The sequence below is a fragment of the Phalacrocorax aristotelis genome, chromosome 6 (assembly GCF_949628215.1).
Source record: "Phalacrocorax aristotelis chromosome 6, bGulAri2.1, whole genome shotgun sequence".
NCBI classification, from domain to species: Eukaryota; Metazoa; Chordata; class Aves; order Suliformes; family Phalacrocoracidae; genus Phalacrocorax; species Phalacrocorax aristotelis.
This window is the reverse complement of record NC_134281.1, coordinates 3,364,684-3,386,985: the sequence shown is the minus strand read 5'-3', so window position 1 is coordinate 3,386,985 and position 22,302 is coordinate 3,364,684. Positions and strand designations below refer to the sequence as shown.

At 41.6% G+C, this 22,302-nt stretch overlaps 1 protein-coding gene across 3 annotated transcripts in view; it reads left to right on the top strand.

Annotated features, from left to right (window-relative positions):
- Positions 1–22,302, top strand: part of LOC142058457 (contactin-4) — a 353,801-nt gene that overhangs the window by 41,413 nt on the left and 290,086 nt on the right. The window lies entirely within an intron of this gene.

The window sequence follows — 22,302 nt, the reverse complement described above, 5'->3', positions numbered from 1 at the left end:
ATCCTCAAACTGTCCTGTGGGTTTTTTCTGGAACAGTGTCAGTTATGAAACTTAATTTTAAGCGTGAAATATCTTGCTCTTTGGAGTGTCCAGCGCTGGTCCAGTCAGGAGGGCGAAGGCTGTGCCTTTCCGGCTGTGCTTTCCTCTGCATCCCTACTCTGTTGCTTTTGCCCTGTCCCAAAACTGCCCTGCCAAGCTTGGCTTCCATGTAGCCAGTCTCCATGGATAAAATTGCTTTTAAGCATGAATTATATTCTCTCCAAAGGAGAACAAAACCTTTTCAGAGCTTACAATGAAATATTTAAATATGGTTTCCCTTAGTTTTTAGGCGTTATTGCCCTACCTGCTCAGAGGGGTTGCAGATGCTTTCTGATCAAAATATTTAATTTCTTAATTCTTTTCCTTGGAGTAATTCAGAAGCTTCCCCTCAGTCCTGGGTGGTGTTTATGATGCAAACTGAGTTACTGCTGTAGATCAAGTAAACCATTCCTATTCAGCTTGGGCCTTCTGAAATTTGCAAAGCTATCTTTGTGTGAGGTTTTCAAAGACAGTATGATAAATTTTCTGATATATCACTTTCTAGCAGTCTGAAAGGAAAAGCTTATTTCTTAATATAAAAGATAACTTTGAATAATGGACTCTTCATCCCTTTGGACAGTACTCCCAAATTAGCCTCAAAGCCCTTTCTCAGGTGAAATCTTGTTTTCAGGTTCTCCGTAGTAAAAAGGAGATGCCGATACCTATTTCATTTGGAAAGTGTTTTCAATCTGTTGATGAAAAGTACTTCTGAAGAGTTAGGCAACCTTGATTAATTGAGCCTGAATAAGAAGTGCAGGATCAAATCTCAGGATATTATTTTTAGGCTGCAGACTTGTGTTCTGCATTCCAAATCCTTAAATGCCAGTTTGATAGCAAGTGTGAACGACCAGAGTAGACAGCTATATGCATACTAGTAATGGCTTGCAAATGCTGACACCACTATAGATGGAAGAATGGAAATTGCTTTCTGTTTACTGAACAACCTCGCTATTTGGTAAACACTTCTCATTAGCAAGAATGTGATCAGAATTTGTGTTAAATGCCTCAATTCTGTGGTATAAATGGTGCGGTATTTAAAAAAGTTAACTGTGGATAAGTACTTTAGTGAATACGAGCACTTAAAAGTTCAGTGATGTTATCAGACCTAACCATTACACAGGACCATCAGCTGGAATTGTGTTCTTGTGGTGTATGGGAAGGGGTGGGGGTCAGAATAGCAACTGAAAAACAACCCCAAACCAAAGCCTCTGATGCCCTGAGCAGAGAACTTGTGCTAACTTTGTGTATCTAAAATCTGCCCCTTGGTGATGGGGCTCTTTGCTGGCAGGATACCCTGAGATCCAGCGTTGTGCCTTCAAAGAACCAAACACAGCATGCCTTTTAGGAAAGGGAGGGGTCACGCACCTTGTTACGCTTGACAAAATCACACTTGTGTGTAAAACCTGAATTTGCAGACCCCATGTTTCAGTTCTGGGGGAAGGATGATCAAACCCCCATTCTCAAGCTGCATGTGGTCCTTGCTAAGCCACAAGCAAGGCACGGAGGAAGCCAAGTTTGGGGTTTTGCTTCTGGTCTGTTTGAGCCAAAACTGGCTGTTTTTTACCTAAGTGACTGGGTAAGTACAGATTTGAAGGAAACATTTGTGTGTTTTAATAGCATAATTATAAAATGCTACTTTATTACCCGCCAAGCTAATTAAAAGAGCTACAGGCTAACAGTCGTCTTGGAAAGCTTGTAGCATCTGTGCATTGTATTCAACAACAGGCTTACCGTGTAATTTTAATTAGAAATATTACCAGCAGACACAGTGTACACTTGCGCTGGAAAAATGTCCTTTCCTGCATAGGAATGCTGAATGTGCTGGGTAATAGCTCTAGGAAAGGAAATTATAGAGAATATGTTTTCTGCCTTATAGTCTGTGTAACAGTCGCAGAATGGTTTGAAAGTGTAGGGTCTCTTGTCTTCCACTGCCACCCAGCACCAAAGGGGTAGCTTCCCATTTGCTTGGGGTGTGTGAATGTTTGTCTTGTAGCTGTTGGCTACTTGAGTCTGGAGAACTGCCGCTCGTTTCAGGTGGAAACTTCCTCAACTGGAGGTGCTGTGGGTCGGCGTGCAAGAGGGTTACTCGGATATAGGCTTGCTGCGTCTAATTTTTAGATCGTTCCTCCAAAAATGAGTTGTTTGATGTCCAGGCATCCCTCTGCTTCTCAAGGTCCATAGAAAATAACTGTCCTCCTTCCTAGGCTCCTTATTGCCAGGTGTGTCTGCCACCATGTGCTCTTACTCTTTCCCTGCATCTCTGAAGATCATCTATGTTATTTCCTCCTTATCTCCTGGTTTCTTTCCATCCCAGTCCCATTCTCTCCCTCTGCACCTTCTGTGCCTTTCTGCCAGCTCTTTCTATAGAAGAAAGAAGGCACTGCTGGTGTTAGTTGAGTTTCTCAAGCCGCCGGTGCTCCCGTCTTCATGGAAAACCCAAACAACTAAAACTGAATCAATTGTTCTAAAGTAATTTGAAAAACTGAATTAGCAAAATTGCCATTTTACGGTGGATTTAGTGGTGCCTCTTAAAAGATGACCAGCCTCTGCTCTCCTTGAAGTTGCACCTCATAGTTTGCTAATTTTACAGCAGAATGAAATGACAACTTTTTGATACCTATAACTTGAATTATAATATTGCAGGGGCAGTTGCTTGAGATTTTCTCCTTCCTTATGTAACAGAAACATTTAGGATAGAGTGTTCATAACTTCTTAAGAACATGATGACTACAAAAGCGCTGATCAGATACTTGAGCAAAACCTATAATAAATTTATGCTAAAAGTCATGGGCTCCTGCGCAGACCTCTCCCTTGCAAGCAGGATTTGGAAGGTGAGCTATTTCCAAAGAGATGCCCCTCACGTCACCGAGAGCTCTTGCAGTTGTGCAAAACTTCCAGAGTATATTGTCTTTCAGAACGTGTGTGAAGGTGTGTTGTCTGTGTCCCCTGAGTGGGTATATGGGGCTGAAAATAATGCCAACAAATGTCTGGGACGGCAGCAGTGCCATTACTTATGAAGTCTGATGCAAAGAATATCTCTGCATGAAGCAAATCTGCCCTTCTGCACTTGTTTGATATTGTAAAGAGATTATCATGGCCTTACAAGGAGGTTAAGATATCATGATGTTTAATATACTCTGAAAATAGTCCTGTTAAAGCCACTGTTGCTCATGATGGATGATGCAGGTTATGATGGTAGTTCTAAATCTTGTGTTTGTGTGTGCAAATTGCTATTTTCCAGCCTTTTCAAGGTTGCTAACTTTATCTTACGGTGCAGCCCATATTTAAGGATTTCATGTTGCATTAGCCTTTGATTAAGGGGAAAGTAACTTTGATAAAATGCCACTAAAAGGGGTTCTGTGGACTAGCTTGGAATAATTTATCAGTCATTCTTCATGACTGAGAGCGTATTTTGGACATGAGGGTCACCCTTTGAGGATTAATTTTCTGAGATAAACAGCTAATGGCTGTTGGATGATTATAGTCAAAAGCAATTATTATGGTATTTTTAAAGTGTTCATTACTACAATAAAGAGTCACTAAACTGAGTAAGTTTTAAGCCATTGCTTAAATAGCTAGGTCAAGATGCATCAGCCTTGATTCAAAGGCGTTATTGAATGATAGAGCTGCTGACACGTCCCACAGCCTGCTCTAGCAGAGGCAGGTCCTGGCAGTCGCTTTTGCCTGTTCTGCCTTTTCCTATTGCGTGATTTTCCTGCACCCGTTAGGTCAGCAACTACAATAGCCAGTTGGCAGTTTCATTGCGGTCCCCTGTAAATAGCAAAATAAACACGCGTTTTCCAGATGCTGTGAAGAATATTTCACAGCTGGCTTACGTTTATAGGCGGGTGTCACTGTCTGCTGCTTATCCTCTGGGCTTCAGGTCCCCTTTCTTCTCTCTTTAATTTCTGCAACGCTGTCATCAGGTGAGCTTAAAGGTATAGAGGAACAGGATATTGTGAGGACAAACTCGTGAACCGCTGAAAGACAGACCCTTCTCATGGTTGTAAAAGTGGTAGAGTCTGAAAGCAAAAGAAGTATGTCTGAGATAAACTACTTTCTATTTAATAAAAAAAGGGAGAGCCTTAAACAACAAAGATATAGGTAGCTGCTGTCAGAAGCACTACTTAAAAGGAATGAGAAACTGTCTTACGGAGGGATTAGTGTACTGAGAAATAAACTGCTGAATCACTGGAAGCAAGCAAGCTATACAGAGTCTAGAGGTGCTGCAAAAAATAAAATGGCTGCTGTAACTCAATTAAAATCACAGTAGGATTGGCTGTTAGAGACAGTACATCCGTCATCCTGTATCTCCTGGTGGCTGGTGCCTCAAGGGATACTTACGTGAGTGTAGAGCTCCCGAAAAAATGCAGGAGTGACAGTTCTGGAATGACATGATTTTCTGTTTACTCTTAGACAGATGCGTTTTCCCCGGCATACCCACTGAGGCTGGACTGCTGCGTGGTCTTGGTGCATTTGAGACTTAATAGATTGTTAATCTGAATCGAGTCATAGTCCATCCTGCAAACTGGAAGGTGAACACCGTATGCTTTCTTGCAGATAAATAATCAATTATTAAAAGACAACATTGAGGATAACTAAATTCAGTTAGATCTGTTGTATCTAGTATCTTACAAGTGTTGTGGATATAGGCTGGACTTCTGAAATCAAAAGCAACTTTTTACCCCTTTTAAAATTTCTTTTTAGGAAGCAATTTAAGCTAGAACAGTTGCTCACTTTGCTAGAAGACGTGGGTTGAAAAGGCTCCCTGCAGCACCTGTGCCAGTTCCAGTTTTTTGAAAAAGCATATCAGCCTCCTTAGGATTGAAGAACTATAAATTCATTTGCTAATCTTGAGAGGTAAATTTCAAACCCTCCACGTCTCTCTTCAGTGTTTTGTAGTTCACCAGGGCAAAAAGCGTTGGTAAGCTACAAAGCCCTTTTCAGAGGGAGAATTTCTTCAGCTCAAGCATCTTGATCAGAACCCAGCATCAAAATGAACATGAAAGAGCTTTATCAGGTGTGGAAGATGTAAAAGTCTGAATACAACCATGCAAATGCCTCGTGTGACGTGGCAAAGTTAAAAGCAGAATCTTTCTTGGGTTGAAGCAATGGCTGTTGTAATTATAAATATTGACAGTTATTCTCTTGGGCTTTGATAGGAGGGAGGCAGCCTACGTGCAGGTACGCAGCACGCAGGAACAGAAGGCTGAGAAGGTAAACCTCAGCTTTAGCAAGACGGCTGCAGTGAGCCTTCCTTCCCAAACCGTAGCGCAATGACAACGCGTGCAATAAGTGTTAAATAGGTTTGTAGAAAGGAAATGTGATCGCTTTCTTTTTAACCCAGCTTTCCCAGGCTGTGGGATCAGGCTGGAGAGAAAGCTTGGAATGACAGGGAAGCGCAAGCCGCTGGCCGCTCGTGGCGGGGAGGATGGGGGGTGAGAGCAGGTGTGCTCTGCTGTACAGATGTGTCTGGGCAGAGCAGCTTCCTCGTGCGGCGTTCGTAATTCTGGGTAGCTCTGCTTGGTCCCGGTGCGCTCAGGTATTACGATGAGTCAGCGAGATGCATCAATTGTTTAAAAGCTCTTATTTTTGTAGTCGACTCTCAGCTTTCGGTGCGACTGGCTGGTGAGCTGGCTAAAGAGACCTCCTTCAAAGCAAATGCTTGAAAGAAATAAGTGTTCTTATTTCCACAAGCTTTCATTAAAAGCTAATACCCGTTGAAAACAAGCTGACAGGAGGTAGAGGATGTTGGCAGGCTCTTGGTGGTGCTTGTCTTCCAGAGTCCAACTGTACAAAGGGAGGACAGTGGGACCTCTGGGACGCTCAGCATGGGAGCCCGAGACCCAAAGCCTAGGTGGCGAGGTTGTACCTACCTGCTTTCCAGTGCTCGGGCTGTTGACCTGTCGGGTTTGGAGCTGTAAATAAAACGTTATTAAGTTTTTTTTCTTTTAATTATTTAAAGATGTGTTTGTGGTGTTTGAGGGGCTGAGTGGCAAGGGAGTTTGAACAGCTTCCACTCCTCGAGTGAAGGAGGGAGGACGACTCAGGTTTGAAATGAGTATCAGTTTTAGATTAAATTGCACTCGTTTTACTTGTTTTTCAGTAAGCAAAAAAAAGTGTGTTTTGCTGCAGGTGGGACAAGAATTATGGCAATGGTTTTGACCATTGCTAAAATGGCTTCTTTGCTATCAAGTCTTGTGTTAATCATTTGAAATGCCTTGAATATGCCCTTAGCTATTTTCAATAGCATCAATTAACATTTAGGAAATTAATTTCAGACTACTAGAATATTAAACATTTACTTTAGAAATGTAAATGAGGGGTACCAACTCTGCATCTCGGATGCCCTTTAACCCAAATATTCATAAAGCAAAAAAAATGCCCAAGTCCGCAAACATGAAGGTGTGTTTTGTGCTGAAATTCAGAAATATGAAATGACTGCTGCCAGCTTTTGATACTGCACCGGCGTATTCAAGTTCTTTGCTTAGATTCATGGTGCTGGAGCCCTTTGAAACTGAAAAAAGTGACACCTCTGGCTAGAAATCAGCAAATTGAAAACTAAGCCATCTTTGCATGAAGCACCAGAGCCTGTTTACCCCTCGTGGTTCCTTGTGGCACATTTAATGCTATTCCTCCTCAATTTGTTTTTAAAGACTTGACTCCCAAGAAATAAACAACTTAAACAGAAATTAAGGTGCTTCAGGAAATCCATAATTGGGTAAAATTAATCTTTGCTTTGCAGATTAAAATAATTCTATTACCCTAACTCTATTGCCCTCTTGCTATCAATACAAAGTATTATAAATATGATTGTGCAAAGCAGGTGTTACAGCATGACTTGCTCTTTGAAGCGTTTGCCTGGTCTGTCTGTCTCTTGCTGCGCCGACCTTAGGCACAGGTTTGCATCTCTTGCCCCCACAAAAGTACTTTGGCAAGCATTGCTTCTAAGGATAAATCTCCCAACTGAAGGAATAATAAATACTCTTTAGGGCAAAGTTTGAAGTCTATTTTGAATTTTAATTATTACTTTCTTTTACTCAGGAGCACAGTTGAAGTTAGTGTCTTTATTGAGAAGGAAACTAAGATCTTTCTTTTGCTTAATTCATTCAACCTGATCGCTGTATCTATTTATACCATCTTAGGAAGAACATCTTTGCCTCGTTACTTGGAAGCATGTTTTGGCTTTGATTTCTCATAATCTTACTTTTTAAATAATAAAACTTTGTATAAAACGTTGTAAATTTTGTTTTCATAGAGTTGAGTTGGGAAGGGATCTGTGGAGATGTAGTGCAACTGCCCTGCTCAGTTTTCTAGTAAAATGTTAATTCACTAGTTATTGAGTGGCAGCTGTCCTCAATATACCATGTGCCATAAAGAAGAAACCAGAATATGACTTTTTTTGGTCCCCAGTGTGTAAATCCTCCTGGTCTTTTTTCATCGCTTCATCTTCCTTGCCACTTAAATCTTTCAGAACTTACCAATTCAGTCTCACAGCCACTATTTTCATTCCTCTTCACGTAAAACAACTTCTCTCCATCCACTCTTTCCTGTAACACTCTTACTATTAGGTCTGTGTTTTCCTTTGTACTTCTCACTCGTTACCAGTTATGAGCGTGCAGCAATGCCTATCAGTTGTTGCTTGCTGTTAATTTACTTATTTCAATAGCTTGAACTACCCAATACTAGTTTTTCCTGAATGTGGAGCCATCAGCTAGTAAACTGTGCCATGTGCTACTGAAGTTAATGGGAATTTGGATCACCTTTGTGGTGCCCTACTTCAAAGTAGTTCAAAGATCTCTTATTTCCTCATTTTTCTCTTAATCTTCATTCGTCTCATTCCACAAGAATTATCACAATTCTACTGTATCGCCTGCTTTGATATGTGAGATGTTATCTTCAGAACAGTCCTTGAAGTCTTTTTTTTTTCCTTCCACAGGAAGCAGACGGAAAAACTGTTTTCATGCTGAACAGATGTGTCCTGATTTTCTTTTGTTTTGTTTAGGTTTTGCCACAGTCTGTTATCCTAGAATTAAAACACCTCTTCAGAGGCTCATGATTAGAGGTACCTCTCTTCCCCCCTGTAAAATGTCATTATAGCATTGCTTTCACTTTTTCTTGATGACCTTTTTTCAAAAGGTGTGCCGTCCTGTGGCTGCAGTAGGCTGTGCATTAAGTTCTGCTACTTGAACAGCAACTCTAGCCTTCACCATTGACAATCTCATTGTTATAATTATGTTTGATAGTGCTATGAGAATATATTGCTCATAACTTCTTTTTATACACCAAGATCTTAAACTTGCCCATCTTTAGAATTCAAGTATCCTAAACAGCTTGCAGGCTCTTGGGACCAGCTCACATCTGTTCTGGCTCAGCACCACCTTGTTCTGAGATGAGTTCACGTGTTCCTTGTTCCCACCAACGCATACGAAAACCCACCCTAGTTTCTTTATTACTGTTCTTGCCTTATTGTTGGCTTCTGTTGTACTTCAGTGTGTACCGTTTTATAGCCAGCTGCAGTCTTTCTTATCAATCTGTAATGGGGGTTGCGTTGATTAGCTTGGCTAGGCTTTTCTTTTGGACTAGAAGGATATCGGAAGGGAATGGACTGACTCGCCGAGGACGTATGACCCCCTTTCTGGCACTCGGCAACACTCTTTCTTTAGCATCTCTTTAGGCCTTCCATGTTGTGTACTAATTACAGTTGCTATTTAATTAAGCTAAACACAAGTTGAGGGTTGTCACAAATGAAACCCCGTGGATCCTGCCAACTACACCAACTTGTCGCAAATACAGATTTGTGGATATGGCCGACTACACCAAATTGTTGGGAATATGATTTGTCATGCGGCTCTGATTAGCTATTTAAGATTTACTAATATTTTTGAAATAGATAACAGTATTAGGTTGTATAATCTCAACAATGTTGGTCAACTTAAAACAGCAATTTGGAATTTTTTAGAATCAACATAGCAAATTAGAGCTGAAACTGGCAAGGGTCACTCTATTACTTAGAGGTGCACAAAGGAAAATTGAGGTATACTCGAGTTAGAACGATTCAGAGGGACCGTGGATGCAGGGGATAGGAGGACCCTCCTGTTGAGTCATGAGGTTCAGAATAGACCCCCTTGCTTTCTAAGCTGTTTTCAGAGAGAAGTCTAGGTGCAGTTAGGTCCAATCTTGGTCTCAGACTTGGTCAATGTTTTATGTGTGTGATATAGTCAATTTGAACGCACACTCCCCTGAGGTTAACCTGTCACAAAAAGGGCAGTATTACTTACTTCTATAAATTACTCACTACTCTGTGCTGGCATTCATCAGCGCATGGCCGGTGAACCTAGCGAAACCAGGCCTTTGAGTCCGCGCGCAATCGCCAGCAGACGCCCTTTCGATCCTTGCGAAATCTCCCCCGCGAGGCGTCCCAGCCCCGGGCAGACACAGGGTCACCCGGGCCGCTGCGCTGCGGAGGGCTCAAAGGGTCCCCTCTTGGGTCAAGATGGTTGGCTTTGGCCAATGTCTTCCATTCTGGGCACAAGTCTGGGATGCCAGTCTGGGAGCAGATGGCCCGGGGTGGACATAGATTGCTGGCGCCCAAGTCATTATGACCAAGACAACAGCACAACAGGGCTTACCCTGGGGTCCCAGAGCGGCCCGGGGGGCTGCAGCACCGCAGGGCTGGATGTGGTTGTATGTGCCCCCTGAAGCCTCGGCTGCTCGTGGGTGACGAGGATCCCGCACTAGGTGTGTGACGTTGTGCCCGAAAGCAGAAGGGCTTGTGGCTGCGGCCCACGTAGTACGGGTGGGTGTTACCGTATTAAAATTCATCTGCTGTTTTTCAGTTAATTACGTTAGTGTGACCTTTGTGTTGCTAAGTGAGGATTAAGTGGTCTTTTTATGAGGACCTCTGCCCATGCTGTCCTAGAGAAATGTGGACCTCGGCTTGCTCTTTCAGCTGCCAAGAGAATCTGCGGCAGCTCAAAGTCCTTATGCAGCGTTACAGATAACTTCAGACAGGAGACGTGCTACTTCTCTCTCCAGTGGTGTCGCTCGCATCTGGAAGTTGCTTTGGTTTTCAGACAGAGCTGTAGATGCGGGCTGAGTCCGGGCATCCCCGTTTTATGCTCTTTGTTACTGTCAGAACGCATCGCGTACATCTGCCAGACCGTACGTGTGACGCGCGTGCTAAGTAGCTTCGTGGGTTTCTGCACAGTGAATGTCCCAAGGAGATGCTGTCATCTTTGCTGGATTTCCATTTCTTTTGTCTCTAGTGCTTTCTGTAACTTACTGTGTCACAAATTGCGTTGTCTCAGCTTGTTGTGCAAGCCTGGCTCTGGTCAGTGACCTGCAGTTTTTACACTCTTGTAGGCCTTTGTTTGTGTGTTTTATCTTCTGAGATCTCTCCCCCGCCTTATACCCTGCGTTTACCATCTGCATTTTAGAGATACACTTCAAATATTTTTATAACCCCTTATACTGTATTTTCGACTCAGTTAATTGTACCAAATTTATTTTATGTAGTAATACACAAAGCAGTTGCGGTTTTTTTGTTCTTCTGCTACAGCCGGTAGCAGAAAAAAAATCATCAGTTTCCAGATGACTTTCATTTTCCTTCCTAAGCCATTTTCGTGTAATTCTGCATTCCAATGCTCGCTCTGTACTAAAGCTCTTTATGCTGTGGTGTATTTTTAACTAATGATGTGTCACCGTACCAGCTTGGATTTTCTTGTATCTATTCTGTAAACAACTGAAGTTCCTTCTAAAGGGGAGGAGGAGGAGAAGAAGCTGTGCCAAAGAGTTACAAGTCGTGTTCGTCGTCATGCAAGCAAAAGAGATCAGACTGGCCTAGGACCAAATTAATTAAATGTTCCATTTAGTGGAAGATGTCAGTTAGGAATAGATAATACTTTCCATCTGAAGTGCTTCACTGGTAGAGAATAGCATCTCTGTGTGAGCAAGCGGCTTCTGAATGTTACACAAATGTCAAAGCGCTAGCAAAAGTTTTAGGGCTGAGACTTTGCTGGTGAACATTATCTCCTGGCAGGATTTTCAGCTCCAGCTTTTCCATTAAGAGGGGCAGCGTCAGCAGAGTGTTTAGGGATTACAGGAGCCAGAAGGACCAAGCATCATGGAATCAAAGGGAAACTCGGAGTAGTTATTCTTGTTAGTGGATTGCAGCGCCAGGTCCACGAGGAGCAGGGGAATGTGCGGGTTTAGAGGATAATAGTGGACAGAGTAGCTCTTACATTTATATTTAATGAGCTGGTAATTGTGATATACAATGAGGAGAGAGGAGTGAACCTTCTGGGATTAAGTCTGAGAAAGGAGTTAGGAAAAGGACTCGATCAAAGTAAAGCAATATGTTCAGAAGAAGACTTATTTTTTTTTTTAGCAAAGTGTGTGTGGGGAGGAGGAGACTGGAACGCTTTCCTAGATATCATTTTCTGCAGTAATTGAATATAGTTGTAGTTGCTGAAACTTTATATATAGTCAGTTACCTGGAATATGTATCTTTAGGCTGCAGGAATGCAATTTCATATACTGTAGATCAGGTAACTTTAATAACCATTTACTGATGTAATACTGCCCTCTGCTTAAGGAATGTCAAACTTCATTGCATAGTTGTACACTTAAAACAAAACATACGTGACCAAAAAGCATGTGTGTCCTTACCCAGGATTTTGGATCCTGTGCAGGTCTGGAAGGCTGAGATCCCTGGTGACTGCGGGATGTAAAATGGGAGCGCTGACTGGATCGTCTGTATCGCAGGTGGATCCCATTACCCATCTGGTGGTGTGGGATTCTCCTTATGGCTGTAATAATAGGGTGAATGTTTATCTTGATCTGCTCTAAAATGTTGATGTAATCGTTTTAATGTATCAGAAAAGCCTCAACTAGAGGTTGTTAGGCAAAGGAACGAAGCTAACGTACGTATCCGTGAAAATCAAAATGGCTCATTTTGACCAATCTGCTTGAAATAAATACGAAAAAGATGAGAAAACACTTGCTTGTCATCTGAAGTGACTTAGTGTGCTTGTCTGACGTGCAGCGGCAGAATCGTGGTGTTTGTGCCTGTAGCCACTGCAAGCATTATTGTATGTGGGACGGCAATATCTTGAATCACTGTTTTCAGAGAGGATGTAGACAAGCAGCCCCCCATTTCACTTGCTCTTTTTTTTTCTGGGATCAGCTTGTTGCCCACTTCATAGGCAGAAAACTCTCTGATGCTTATCTTCTAGGTTATCTACATAGCATTGGTTTTTACCCCATAAATATTTTTGTTTAGTTTTTACTGTGCAAACCAATGTCAAGTTCTAAAACTTTGGCCCAGGATTTGGCCAGTTTGATGTGGTACCTCACGCGCTCTGATGCCCTCTGCGTTGGGGGCAGCCAAAACTTGAAGCGACAAAATAGGTGGGAGATACCCAAAGTAGGTTACAAACGCAGGGAGGGTGTTGATACGGAATCACCGCAGCACACGGAGATCTGGCAGGATTTCTGGTTCCCAACTTGAGTGAGAAATACCAGAGGCACAAACATGATCACCGCTTGTCTTGTGGGCTGCTTCTCCCAGTTCAGCGTGTTGCTTCTCACTGCTCCTGATAGAGCCTTAGCTTGCAAGCGCTCAGGTGTGTCTCAGCCTTAACTAAGGAATTGGGCCATCTGGGCTGGAAAAGATTAAAATATTAACAAGAGTATAATCAAGACAGAGTCCCTGACAGCAGTCTGCTCACCAAGGTGTGCCTGCGGGGGTGAAGGGTGCTACTGCATGCAGGAGGAGGGTAAGCTTGCAGAGTCGCCACCGTGTGCTCCCGTCCCACGGGTGTTGTAGGACTGCCCTGAGCCATCCAGACGTACAGCCGATGTAAATCTGTGTCACTCGATTGGCATTGATCTGTCCAAACTGATCATCTGTCCCGTGTTCTGCCAGTGGTGCTCATCGGGGGGGGTGGGGGGGAACAGCCAATTTCAGAATTCCTTTCTCAAAGTCTGGGGTTAGTAACACAAAGTGACAGAGTTAAAACTCTGTATTTGGTATAAATATTAGATGTGATGTGTTCTGCTTTATTAAGAAAATCTGTTTGGCATTCTCTTACAGAAGAACTAATTGGGTCTGTAGTGAGTGCATAAATTAGGGTTGCCTTATGCAGCAGCACTAATTTATGCACCTCAAGGTTTGGAAATATTCTAGGCATCTTTAGAAGAGGTGTTTTGGTAAGATTAAAAAATGGCAAAATAGCTAAAGATGTACATGTACACGAATCTTCTTCCCAGAGCGTATGCATGTAACTGCAATGATAAAATACGAGGTAACATATGAGGTATGTAAGTAAAGGGTGTTTAAAGCTCCTTGCTGTTCTTCATTTATCAGATCTGACCAGATAATTCACAACTTCTAATTATTGGGCTAATTTAGCATTATTTCCTTAACAGAATGTGTGATGATTAATATTTTATATTTTCAAAACGAATCAGTCAATGTTTGTCTCCATAAAGATGGAAAATCCTGAGACATGAAAAGATATGGGTAAGTGTGATGTCATAATTTTCCCATGCTAATAATTGGAGAAACAGTCCCAGAATTACACAGCAGCCTTTTGTCTTCACTGAAATTAGCTGAGTGTCCAATGCTCCTGGAATCCTGCAACATGAGAAGAGGTGGAAGGTCAACGACTCATTTCTGCGACGAGCCGGGTTAAGGGACCTCAGTGGGTAGTTTGCATGAGTAGGAAGCAGAGGTGTGGCAAAGTGAATGGCTTTCCCTAAAAAGCACGGGAAAGTAACAAAGAAATATGCTCTGCATCCTGCAGTGTGACTATGGAGCATGTGCCCAAGCAGCTCCCAGGTTCCTGGGACTGTACACACAGGAGCCTTCCCGATTTCCCTGCGCATTGAAATGCACCAGAGATGCCTCAAATATGATCTGAACAGCAAAAGTTAACCTCTGATATTGATAAGCTTAGTACATTATTTTAACAAAGTATATGGACTGGCGTATCTAGCAGAGAAAGCTGGTGGTCTCATGGATCAGACGTCTAGCAGAAATAGAGAAGGCCTTAGAGTTTAGCTTGTGGGAGCAAATGTATGCAAGATGGGGCTTTAGTTGCATCAGGATAGAGTCACATTAGATGTTGGGGGGGAAAAAACCTTAGCAAGAGGAAAAATATTGGAACTGGGATTGAAATGGGGGGCTTCATCATTGGATAGAGCACAGGGTGGATAGTCGCTGTCAGGAATACCTTCATTACAGGCATTTGTAACAAAGATTTAAGGTCCCCTAAGATCCTGCCTTCTTACAGCCCCTGCAATGCTTCCTGGGAGCCAGACCATGACCTGAAGGGACAGCACCTCTGGCAGCAGGTTGTACGGAGAAATCAGCTGAGATGCACTTACAACTTGGCTGGGTTTCAATCAGAAAATGCTTTGGAGTACAGAAAATATAGCATGGAATTTAAGTGTACTATGTGTATGGGGAGGACTGTTAATGGAGACTGGGGCCAAAGGATAGTCCCTTCCTTTATTTCATTTAAGTGGTATAAAAAGTTGCCTTTTAGATTTTTGTTTTATTTCCCCTCTTGAGAGGGGTCTGGCACCTTTAAAGCAGGCTATGGCCTCTTCCTGGGAGCTCGCTCTTCTCAGCTCTATGTACTGTTTCGTATGCATTAAGATATCAGGTAAAATATCCCAATATTTTATATAAGGGTTACCAAACTGGAAACGCAAGCTTTCCAGCTCTCAGGCGAGTGCTGTGACCACGTTGCAGTGGCAGCAAGTGCTGCAGGCTGGCAGTAGGATGTGATCCAGGCCAGTAAACTTCTAATTTCTTGAGGCCCCTCTGGGTCATGGCAGTAGGAAGGAATCAAACAACTCGATATTGGACATTCCTCTGTAATGTGGTAACAGTAATGCCCTTGGAGCAGAAGGGCGCGGGGTCACCCACTCGTCGGATGAGTTGCCATCTCAACTTTGTGAAGTCTCCGTGCGGTTCTCCTGCCAGTATTTTTGAAGGCAGACAGTAGCAACCATTGTTCACTTAAACGTGTCTTTATCGGGGAGAAATATTCTGAGAGTTGGGAGCTCCGTCCAAGCAAGACGCAAAGACTGCCGAGTTTGCAGTCTCGGTGGGGTTCAGTTATGGCTGCACCAACTCCTCAGCATAGCGACCTGTGAAGCACTTCCCTGCCCAGAAGCAACGTTGTAGATGTATTTGGAGCTACGACACTAAGTTGTGGTATTTGCCTCCAAGGCAAGCTTTTCACTAGACTGAAGTTTTAAGAATCTAAACTGGGGAGTTGAAGTACTGCCATCAGATATGGAGCACTCTCCTTTCAAAAAGGAGATGCCTTAGATTTACAAAGGTGTTTTCAATACGTAATAGTCATAGTATGTCTAGAATATACCCTTTAATTGAAACAAAGGAGCTTGAGAGGAATGAAATAAATACACCTATAAAAAAAGTGCTCACAAGGTTTTCACTTAATCAGTGGTTGTGTTGTCAGTGATTGCAAAAAAGCCTTCAGTACACCATTTTAATCAGAGATGTTTTTCCTGGCACGGGGGTGGAAAATATACTGATTAATTAATTTCTATTCCTGGAATGAGGCAGCCTCCCAGCAGAGCCAATGTGAACAGCTTGGTGACATGGCAATATGCAGTAAAAATGTAAGTGGTCCCTGAGTTCATGTCGTCAGACCCAAGGCAAAACCCCCAGCCAGTGCTGGAGCTGATTAATGAGTAGGACTAGTCCGAAAGAACAAGTGGTAAAACTTCAGTACTGGGGGAACCTGCTGGTGTGTTTGATGCATTGGGTTTATTGAACATTTTATTTTTTTTTTGCCTGGCTGGGAGCTATTTTATGACTTTTTATGTAAGTAGCTATTATGATAGGGCTATTTTAGAGTAAAGATCTTTTTGATTTGCATGTCAGGCTGGCTCCCGCAGTCTGTCCTTGCTCAGCAAGCAGGATGCTGGCTTGTTGTGCCTGTGGGGATGCAGACCGTCCCAGATGAGACAGGAAAGGTAACCGGCTTCGTTCTAGGAGGTATTGATGTACTGGTTGCATATAATTAGGAATGTTAACAAGGGCATTATTGTGCTAATTATTATGCCTAATTATGGAAAAAGTAGAAAATTTCACTGCCACTTCCTGCTAGACAGAACTTACAAGCTCTCCAGAGACTAAATAGATTAATTAATCTACTGTGCTTGTTTAAATATAAGAATATACTAGGAATATTTTCTGTTTCCGGGGAAAAAAAGGGGGAGAAACAAGGGTATGCAAGCTTTCTAGTGAAGCAACCTATTTAAATAAGTAAAACTAAACTAGAAGTAATTACAGAAATGCTGTTTTCAGTGATCTGGTTGACAAGACGACCCAACAAGCAGCTGTAGGAGAACAGGTTATCAACTGGAGCATGGGGAAGGAGGAGGAAATGGGGAGAGGAGACAGAAATACTTCACATTGGCTTTGGTGGCAAAATTGGTTTATTATGAAACTCTTGGGTAAAGAAGGATGGACTTGGAAGGACTCTCTTTTTTTGAGAGAGAAGGAAGCTGTCGGGGAAGGAGAGAGGGCTTCCCCGCACAAACAAGCCATGCACAAAAGCAGAGATTGACAGCTAGAGTTGGAAAACTCCACAATGGAGCAACGGAAGGTAGGGAGGTATTTGGCTCTGTGTCTTGCTGCTCTTGTATGGATCAGTTTTTTCTTGTGGAAGCTGAACGGATTGTTCTGGTACCATGCAAATAGTAATTTTTTTATTAGAAAAAGAATGCAGGTAGAAAAAATTCTACTTATTCCAGTTCTAACATATTTGCATGATAAAAGACCAAGGCAGACAGAACAGTACAGTGTAATAACAGCATCTTCATTAGTAGCAGTGATGCTGTTTAAGGCTTGTATTCATATTTTCTTGCTTTTAAGCGCTGATCTGGTGGAATTTGCGCTCTTGGAGAGGCTCCCTGCTTTCTTGTTGAAAGATTGGTTACTGCCTGTTTTGAGATCCTCAGCATTAGGCTTCCTGAGCTGTAGCACGATCCTCTGTAGTACAAATGTCGTTCCTAACGCAGGTGAGTTGTTTTCTATGCTAGTTGAGCAGACTGTGAATGATTTTTTTTTTAAAATAAATCTCATCTCTGGCTTTATTACCTACCATAAGTAGATTTCACCTGCAGGTACACTCCACCTGGGCAAAGTTGTGACTGCACGGTACCACAGCTGCGGTGCCCACAGGAGAGGCTTGGTTTAAAAGGCAGGGTCCTCTCCTCCATGTGCCAATTCCCCCTCCATGCACAGCTGAAACTAACCTGTAACACTTGCAGTACCCCATGGAGGAGTTCCTCCAGCTCTTTGTCAAGCTTGCATTGAGAGGTGGCCAATTCCGGGGCGTGTCAGGGCTGGAAACACGCGGCGTTTCAGGGGAGAGCGATGGTATGCACAGAGCATCCCCCACAGGTCCAGACTGGGATCTGTTGTGTTAAAACATGTTAAGACCTTCTGGAGTCTGATCCTGATTCTTTATGCTGCTCTAACTCCACAGGAGTAAATGGATTTACGTGGAGTCATACTGGTAAAGTGCATGTGCCTAAAAGCTTTGGTGGGCGTTTGTGTGCAAACATAATCAGCTTCTCAAATCATCCTAAAACAGTTCAGTGGTTTATTGCAACCAATAAAATTAATTGCAGTGACATTCTATGCAACTGGTTTATATGCTGAGAACTTGATGTGGCCAAATATGAACGTACGCAGCCATGTTTTTAGAAACGCTTTTATCGGACAGTTGCAATTTGCTCTTAGCTCGTTAAAATCAGTAGATGGATGTTGTTATTCACTGAGAATGACATGAACTGTTAAGAACTTTCAGTATGGGATTTGGTTGTTACAAATTGTAACTCAACTTTCTTTTATTGATGCTCTGTATGTGGCAGAGTTCGCGTCTTTATCATCCTGCAAATTAAGTTAGTTTTTGAGAGGACAAGAACTCCTTAAATTTTTTATTCCAAGTTTATTTGCATGAGAAGGTAAGAATTCAGACCCAACCGTACGGTTTCCAAGAGTTACAACAGCTGGATCACTTGTTTGAGGGGAACTTTGAGCGGTATCATTTCAGTATGAACAATTTGAACTTTGGCAAGTAACACTGAACAGTTAAGCAAGCTACTTTGGATGTAGGTTTACCCACCCGCACCCTTTCAGCCCTGTCAAAATTACTTGTTTCTAAATCAGTGCTGTGTATTATGGCGCATTACAGAGAAATCATACAGTCAGTGGTATCCTGTGCATCAACCACCTCAGAAGTTGAGCACTCCAATCAGTTGCCTCAAATATTCATTATGAAAGCAAACCCCTGCTGACTGTAATGAGAACTTTGTCTGCATAAAGCTTTTGTGACTGGATCTGGAGTGGCTCTTCAGGCTTCTTAAGAGTGTTTCAAAATCTTTGCTCTAAGATAATCTCTCAGACCCTCATTCAAAAATGGTGGTATTTTTCCACTGGGTCAAATGGACTTTGGGTCAAGACATGAAACTGTCTTCTAAGCTTTTTTAGGATAAATATATCTTCTTCTATGTATGCAGCTGTACTACACATCAGATGTACAACCTGTCTTTGAAATACAGGGAGTTAATTGGGATAGCCGTGTTATGGCTGAGTTAATCAGATTACTTAAAGACTCACCCCTATTCTTGAAAGCCATGCAAAAAAAGTTCCGTTTGCGGAATGTTTAGTTTCTTGTCATTCAGTCTGGAGACAAAATGCTACGCGGAGAAAGGGAGGCTGCAGTGCATACTTTATTGCTTGACTGTTTTTAGAAAGGCTGTCACTTAAAAGGCTCAAACTGTCAAGAAAATTTGTGGAGTTTCCAGTCTCTCTTTTTATGAAAAAGCCGTTGAATAAACCTTAGCTCTTTTTGACAAATCTGTAAACTTTCTGGGTAGACTCACTCCAGAAGAGCTCCCGACGTTACTGTCTTGCTAGTCGTTGCTAAAGCAATGTGTTCCTCAAGGGAAGGGTGAACACCCAGAGACAAGATACAAAATGCTAACGATAGAAACTTTTTATAATTAAAACTAATTGGAGATTGGGAATAGAGATGGAGGGAAACCAGGAAAGCTAAAAATTGGGATTTTTGTATAGCTCACAACCCCAACAAATTTTAAGGGCCGGTAAAGGCCAGGAGTGACCTCTGGGGCTCTCGCCCACGTGCCTCTGTGGCACAGTGGCGGAGGCTGCTACTAAAAATAATAATACTAATTTAAAAATCCTGCTGGTGGTGGTAGGAAGTGTGGTAATTGTCCGTAACAGCAATCTCTGCCTTAGCTTGGAAAGGGAAAACTTGACACTGCAGAGACGTACTGTATCTTGCAAGGTTTCTAAATGAAGTGGAGCTTTGTGCGCTCCTGAACAGATGTTAATGTAATAATAAAATAGATTTTGCAGAACGCTTTTACCATCAGATTGAGTAGGAAAAGCAATGCTGTATCATGGAGCTGCATGACTTCAAGATTAAATGGCATAGAAAATGACGAAGGACCTGTTCTTAACCTGATGAAACTCTAGTAAGATGGGAAACTTCTGGTTTTTAAGTTGTCAGGTGCTGCTTATCCCAGCGAATGGGCCAACAATCCTGCAGGACTGAGATCTGCTGGATTTAAGTGGTGGAATTTGCAATAGGCTTTGCATTTATTGTAACTGGTTTGTGACTGGTGGTGGCAGACCTTAATTAGCTTGACACAAACTCATTGAAGAACTGTGCCACAGTACGAAAGATGGCGATCTGAAATAGTGAGCCCAGATAGCAAAGGGTGGTGCTAATAACCAGTTTCTAATGAGTTTTCTCCAAAGGATTGTGCAAGTTGAGTTACAGGCACTTGCTTTGGCAGACTATTGGCTAACCGTAACGCATAAAAAAGTTCATGTAGAAGATACAAAGTTAATGAACTGTAGGTGTTTATTGGCTTTGCAAGGATATAGAAGCATTCGGAGAGTGATACCTAACTGCAAAGAATCCAGGTTTGGGTACTTGGTATCTTTTTCCCTTTTTGATAGCTCGACGTTTCACTCTTTGGTTAAATCCTCTTCCAGTAATGATGTATTCCTTAAAGTTACTTAGAGTTAGCGAAAACAAGTCATTTTGGGGTTGTTCCAAACCCCAGCAAGGTCAAGGAAATGGCAATGGGATTTGTATCATATGCCTTTGTTTAGGTACTTAATAGGATGGCAAATTATGAAGTGTTTACAATGTAGCACCACTAAAGGTGTAAATTACAAAAGACAAGTATATATTTGCATATTTTTACCGTTGGTTTTATAAAACAATTGTAAGTCTTGATTTGAACTGTTTTTAAAGTTCTTGATATGATTTTTTTATCACTACTTTCAGTCATTACACACTTGTAATTTTTGAAAAGTATTAAAAAGTCACTTTAATCCTTTGTTTTACGGAAAGCCAAGGTCTAAATGTTTTTCAGTATTTATTCTCTAGCGATCTTATGAATTAAATAAATGTAATTTCACATTGATTAAACACTTAAATATCCTGGAATAGTTGTCAAGATTTCTTAAATACTGGAAAAATCCTTACTGCAACTTTTTGCATCATTAAAAAAATTCTTGTCTGAGGTGTTTCTTATCTACTGGGAAATGGTGCTGGGCTCCACAGGACTGTATGTCCTCAAAATGATAATTTTGGGCTGTGTTAATGGACTAGGGTCTTTCCCAAAACAATCAACTTTCAACAGGAGTATTTTTACTGTTTGCTTTGGTTTTGATGTTAAAATAGGACCCTTGTAGCCTTTTTGAGTTTTATGTTGGCTTTGGAGAGCTTGATGTCTGCTAAAACTTGTGGCATTAAGGGACTGAAATGTCTTTGCTAATGTCTTTTAACACTAATGCCTGGAAACGTCTGTAATTCCCCGATAGGTTTCAGGGAAAATGCAAGGTATTTAGAAAAAAAGGGGAGGGGGGAGGACAGTACTTCTGCTTTTTATTTCTGTAATGCAGAATTGTCAATTTAAAAGTGGCAGCTTCTGGAACAAGAACAGTGTTGTGAAGAATTTTCATAACTTACTGTATTTGTGAAGGCTCAGGAAGCATTTGTCTAAAAAGAGGTCCTCTTTTTATATATAGAAAAGCTTTCTGGGAAATGTGATGCTTTTATATTATATTAAATACCTTTTACAAAGGACGAGTGCATTCGAAAATGTTTGTCCTTTCAGTGCTTAAAAGGCTCAGCATGGTCCCGTAACTTAGCAGCGTGTTTTATGTTGTTTGTATATAGACATCCCTGGTCTTTGTTCTTTTCCTGAAAATAGGTCTATTTGTGTTCGTAATCACTCCTACAGTTTTGCACTAACCAACGAGAACCTTTGTGTAGTGCTTCATAAGTTAGAAAATACTCTTTAGTCAATTATCTTGGTAATTGCTTTATATTTTTGTTTTTTAGTTACAGAAATGCATTTTACATGGTTTTAAAATAAAATATTAATATATTTTCTTCTAAACCTGCAGTCCTGTAGTCTGGTGCATCCAAATGTTTATTAAAAATAATTTGGATATAAATGGTATTGTACCAGAATTCAGCTCAGAGCACTAATTACATATAAAAGCTTTGGTTATGCTAAATGTTCGAGTACTTGTTAAAAAAAAAAAGACCATTCCCAAACATCATCATTAGCGTAGATATTATTAAAGAACATTAAAGTTTATTTTGAGAAAGTTCTTAATTGGGGTAAGATGGAGATCTGAAAACAGAAATGAAAAGGCTGGACTTAAAATCCTCAGGATGAAAAGAAGGAAAAAACCCAAAGCCTAAATGTCTGGCAGAAATTTCTCAGGAGGGTTTGTCTTTGAGTTAGAAAATGGGGCAGTTAGGATAAAAATCCTTTCTGGGATGTGCATAGTACATGTAGGTTTGTAGCTTTTTCTCTATATCCTTGGAATACACAGAATTTTCCAGTGCAGTTTTGCCTGAATAGCGCAGGACGTTTGTAATGTAGTGTGTTTGCCTTATTTCCATTTAAGAGGTGACAAAACAAGAAATAAGCCAGGTTTTTGGGTGGGTGTACACACACACAGGCTAAACACTGAACTATCCAACGTAGTTTATTGGCCTTGACATGGCTGGAACAAGCCAACAAGCAGTTTAATTTTTGTGCCTGTTTCACAAGAAATCCTTAGTAGCGTGCTATAAATGCTTGGTAGTAACGTGGAAGCGAAGATGTCTGTCG